Here is a 5,780-nt window from a genome sequence, read left to right on the forward strand (position 1 = left end):
GCCCTTTAGAGTTGTTCTGAAATAGGACAGGAGCAGGCCTTTTAGCTCTGCATCAGCCAGTTTCTGGCCACATATCCCTGTGCTCTGGGAAGGGACACAAGCTTGGGTGAGGCATTTCCCTGCAATGGAGGGCTGTGTTTGGTGAAGAATATATGCATTGCCACCAGCCAATATTCCCAGCAGCGGGGGTATGGTGCAAAGGCAAAGTGCCATAGCGTTCACCACCCCAAGAAGAGAGCTCTGGCTCAATCAGGTTCCTTCCACTAAATAAGAACACGCCATTAGGCATGGCCTTCTCTACTATACCTACTCATGGCCAGTTTCAGCTGGTGCCCTAAGAGCTTGTTCGGTCTGTTGAAGCCAAGTAAATTGGCCTGCTTTCACCCAAAATATAAAGCAAGGACTCTAGCAAAATGGGTATTTAAATGTTTATAGACTCATCTTCAGTACAACTTCTCAATAACAATCACATCAACAACAATAATAAAATAGTATTTTACGTTAATTTGGTACATACAGTGCTAGGTACCATGTTAAATACTTCTATTTAATCTATCTTACTTAATCTTAATAGCAACCCTATGAGATGTGTACTGTTATTTTTATATTACAGACGGAAAATTGAAACCCAGAAAAAAAAACTGACAAATGTATTTAATATCACATGACTGATAAGTCATGGAACTTAGGGTTTCACACTCCATCATTGTAAGAACTTTACTAAACTATCTACACAACTTGACTTATTACTAACCATATACTACTTGACACTTGAAAAGAACTCTGTTGACGTCTTAATTTTTTTTTTTTTTTTCTGGTACGCAGGCCTCTCACTACTGTGGCCTCTCCCGTTGCGGAGCACAGGCTCTGAATGCGCAGGCTCAGCGGCCATGGCTCATGGGCCCAGCCGCTCCGTGGCATGTGGGACCTTCCCGGACCGGGGCACGAACCCGTGTCCTCTGCATCAGCAGGTGGACTCTCAACCACTGCGCCACCAGGGAAGCCCGACTTCTTAATTTTAAATGTAAAGTTAGATCTACTGCGTTACAAAGATTGCAAAGTTGACATTATACTTATTCAAAGCTCATATGATCTTAACTCTTTGGAACATTGTCAAGAACCCTGAAACCAGTGTAAAAGGTTTTATGTTCTGGTAGAAATGGAGTAATGAGGATTGGGTATTCTCTTCTACTTTCTGCATAACAACAACTAGAAAACTGGATCAAAAAAGGTAGCCATCATTGTAAAATATGAGACAGCCATTGGAAAACAAGCAGCACAGGACTATAATCACCGAGAAGAGGGAAGCAAACCACGGGAGCCTTGAACACAAGAACTTACTTCCTCGAGGTAGTTTTCAGGCCGCTGATCAGGAAGTGGAAACCCTAATAGAGCCCAAAGTCCTCACTGAATTTAGGAACCAGAGGCAGCATCTGAGGAGGCAGAGATGGCTAGAATTTGGAGGGCAGCGTACTACTGAGGTGGGAGCTAAACAGAGAGAACTTCAGAGATCTGCAGGGGGTTCCACTTAAGGCTTTGACTGAGTACTGATATGCTTATGCATGAGAAGAAACTTCCCATGGCTAGAGAAAGAACCACCCACTAAGATTTAAAGTACAAACCGGGCTGAGAGTAATTTGTGTCTCCACAGGAGAGTGGAAAGACCTTGTAAAGCAATGTGTACCCTGTAGAATACTTAGAAACATATTATTTGAGTTGTGAGCCTAAATAGCCATATACTACAAGTTAATCTAAACTCAGCTTTGCAATGCTTTGATCAGGCCTCAAGGGTATCCAACTGATTCCAGTGACCTACCTGCATGCCAGAACAAATTCTAACACTATTGAAAGTATGACAATACAATACAGCAACCAACAAGTCAAGCATCCAGTATTAAAAATTATCAGTTATATAAATACCAGGAAAATATAACCCATAATGAGGAGAAAATCAATCATTAAAAAGAGACATAAAAATGACAGAAATGATGTAACTAGAAAATAAGGACATTAAACAGCTATTAAAATATACTCCATCCTCAACATCACTCATCATCAGGGAAATGCAAATCATAACCAGAATTAGAAGTCACCTCACACCTGTTAGAAGGGCCATCATAAAAAGACAAGAAGTAACAAGTGTTGGCAAGGATGTGGAGAAAAAGGAACACCTGTGCACTGTTGGTGGGAAAATTGGTGCAGCCTCTATGGAAAACAGTACGGAAGTTCTTCAGGAAATTAAAAATAGAACTACCACGTGATCCAGCAATTTCACGTCTGCGTATTTATCTGAAGGAAACAAAAACACTAACTTGAAAAGATATATGCACCCTTATGTTCATTGCATCTGTGTTTACAATAGTCAAACATGGAAACAACCTAAGTGTCCATCAGTGGATGAATGAATAAAGAAAATGCAGAATATATATGCAATAGAAAATTATTCAGCCATAAAAAAAGGAGGAAATCTTGAAATTTGTAACGTGGATGGACCTTGAGGGCATTACACTAAGTGAAATAAGTCACTGAGAAAGACAAATATGATATAATCTCACCTATAACTGGAATCTAAATTTTTTTTAAAAAACTGAATTCATAGATACAGAAAACAGATTGTTATTGCCAGAAGTGGGACATGGTGGGTAAGTGAAATGGGTGAATGGGGTCAAAATGTACAAATTTCCAGTTATAAAATAAACTAGTCATGGGGATTTAATGTACAGAATGGTGACTGTAGTTAATAATAATGTATTGTATATCTGAAAGTGGCTATGACAGTAAATCTCAAAAGTTTTCATCACAACGGAAAAAGATTTGTAACTATGTGTGGTGATGGATGTTGATGAGACTTGCTGTGGTGATCATTTCACAATATACAAAAATATCAAATCACTCTGCTGTATGCCTGAAACTAAAATAATGTAATGTTATTTGTCAAGACAAAAAGTGAAATAAATACATATATTCCATCTACATTTACAAAGGTAGAGAAAAATATGAACATTATGCTCAGAGAAATGGAAGACTAAAAAAAGACCCAAATTAAATCTCTACAGCAGGGCTTCCCTGGTGGCGCAGTGGTTAAGAATCCGCCTGCCAGTGCAGGGGACACGGGTTCAATCCCTGGTCCAGGAAGATCCCACATGCCGCGGAGCAACTAAACCCGTGCTCCACAACCACTGAGCCCGCGCTCTAGAGCCCGCGAGCCACAACTACTGAAGCCCGTGCACCAAAAGCCCGTGCTCCGCAACAAGAGAAGCCACTGCAATGGGAAGCCTGTGCACCGCAACGAAGAGTAGCCCCTGCTCACCACAACTAGAGAAAGCCCATGTGCAGCAACAAAGACCCAACACAGCCAAAAATAAATAAAATAAAGTAAAATAAATACATTAAAAAAAAAAAACCCAAAACGTCTAGAGCAGGGTTGGCTCTGGAAAGATTGGCAAATTTTTTCTTAAAGGGACAGATAGTAAATATTTGGGGCTTATGGGCAATATGATCTTTATTGCAAATATTCAACTCTCACAAAAGCAACCACAGACAACACATAAATGAATGAGCATGACTACATTGCAATAAAACCTTATTTTACAAAAAGAATGGGCTGATCTATGGACAATAAATAGTTCACTGACCCCTGTCCTAGAGATAAAAATATCAGAAATGAAAAATGGCCTGAATAGGATTAGCTTCAGATAAGATTCTGTACAAGATCAGGGAAATTAACATAGTGACTATTCACAATGAAACACCATGAGAACAATGATTTATAGAGAGAATCAGGTATATTTGGCAACATATCAAGCAGTCTTGTTATATATACATATTCTTAGTCCGAGAACAAGAGGTGAAGGAGAAAGAAAAAAATATTTGAAGAAATAATGGCTGATTTGTTTTTCTAAATGTGTTGAAAACAAGTCTACAGATACAGAGAGCTCAACAAATTCCAAGCAAATGAAGAAACAGGTTTAGAGTTGTTAGATAATTTTGCCAATGTATTTCCATTACAAGCTATGATTCAAATACATGTTTGCTGTTTAAAGAACCCAGGTTTTTACTTATTTGGTAGGCTTCCTCTCAAACTTGATAGAATGACTCTAGTCTCCATAATAAGAGCAAAAGTCGTATTTTTTGAGAAGCCAAATATGCATCAAGCGCTGTGCTCCATGTTATCGCATATATTCTCTCATCTAATTACAGTATCTCTATTAAGATACAGATACAGTATCTCTATTAAGATAAGAATAATCTTCCCCATTTTACAGATGAAAAAACTAAAACTCACAGTTAAGACAGAATGTTTAAATAACAACCAGTGATGGTAGAAAAAGACATGAACTCAGGTCTTCTGGATTTACAGGCTGTGTTCTCCTATAGAGCTTGGCTATATGGATGGAGTATCTGAAAAAAGAAATAAAGCATACGTATTATATAACTAGAAACCATGTAGTTTAGGAATATTTAAAATACAAACTCATTGATAAAGATGGAAAACAAGGCCTTCAATTTAACCATTAGGTCAAGTAATTACTGGCATCATAAAAATTACTGACAATAAATTTCAGAGCTAGTAAAATAGCTCCAAGTATGGTTATAAGACTTAGAATAAAAAAAAAAAACATAGATTGTGAAATTATTTACAAATCATAGAATCCAGTCTTTTCATTTTGGAGAAATGGAAACACACCCCAGAAGGTTAAATAACTTGCCTAAAATAACATCATTGGTTACTGACCCTTTATTCTAAGCCATCCCCAGTTCCATTCCAGAAAATATAAATTATTCATGCAGAAGGACAAACCCAACTTTGGCAGGTCAGAGATTTCAATGAGATGTGAATTGGTTAAGGACTGTGATTTATGAAGTGAGGCAGCTATCCAGATTGCCTTATCTCAGCTGTCCTTCTGTGAAGCACACTATTGGGAGCACCTAAATTGACCTCTATTCCATCCCATTCAACAGTCATTGGATAGCTCATGTGGAGGAGGGTAAATACTGTAACGGTGCAAAACTTATATAGAGATCATTTCTTCTTGTTTGCCAGATATAAAATAACCCAAGATAGTTTACGACACTACTCTGAAGGATTTAATATGTCATGCCTCATTTTAAGCAAGTTCTCAGGAGTATACACATCAACTACATGCATGTATACACATGTACACATGTACATACATACATACAACACAAGCACACATGCTCTTATGTAAGCCCCATGAAGGCAGGGGCCACAACGTTCTTACATATTACCAATACCTTACACAGCAGTTGATACTGTAGGCGCTCAATATTTAGTGTATGAATGAGAAAAATGGGTGAATAAGCACAAACGCATAGAAAAGCATAGATCTAGAGCAATACATATAACTCAATTTTAAAGTACTAATTTAGAGCAGATTACTAAATAGTAATAATAACTAACGTATGGATTGATTTTCATGTGTAAGCTGTCATGAATAGTGCTTTTCTACACTGTTAATTTATTCAATACTGTCTTGGGTTTTGCACAGAATTAAAGGTTTACCCCCCTTCCGGGTTAGACCACAAAGGTCTTAAATGTTTTTAATCTCAGAAATTTTAGGACATCAAGAATATCTGTCAAAGATTATATGTGACTTCCAGGGTTTAGATTAGTACTGGAAGGTAGCAGCGATCCATAAATGCCAGCAATTTGTGTGTATGTGTACAGTAGTAGCAGCAGCAGTAGCAGTGCTAAACCTGAGCTTGTCTTCACCCCGCTATCTGAAGTTAAAAGCTTTAAGCAAGTTTGAGCAAGTAAG

The sequence above is a fragment of the Stenella coeruleoalba genome, assembly GCF_951394435.1.
Source record: "Stenella coeruleoalba genome assembly, chromosome: 12".
Lineage (NCBI taxonomy): Eukaryota > Metazoa > Chordata > Mammalia > Artiodactyla > Delphinidae > Stenella > Stenella coeruleoalba.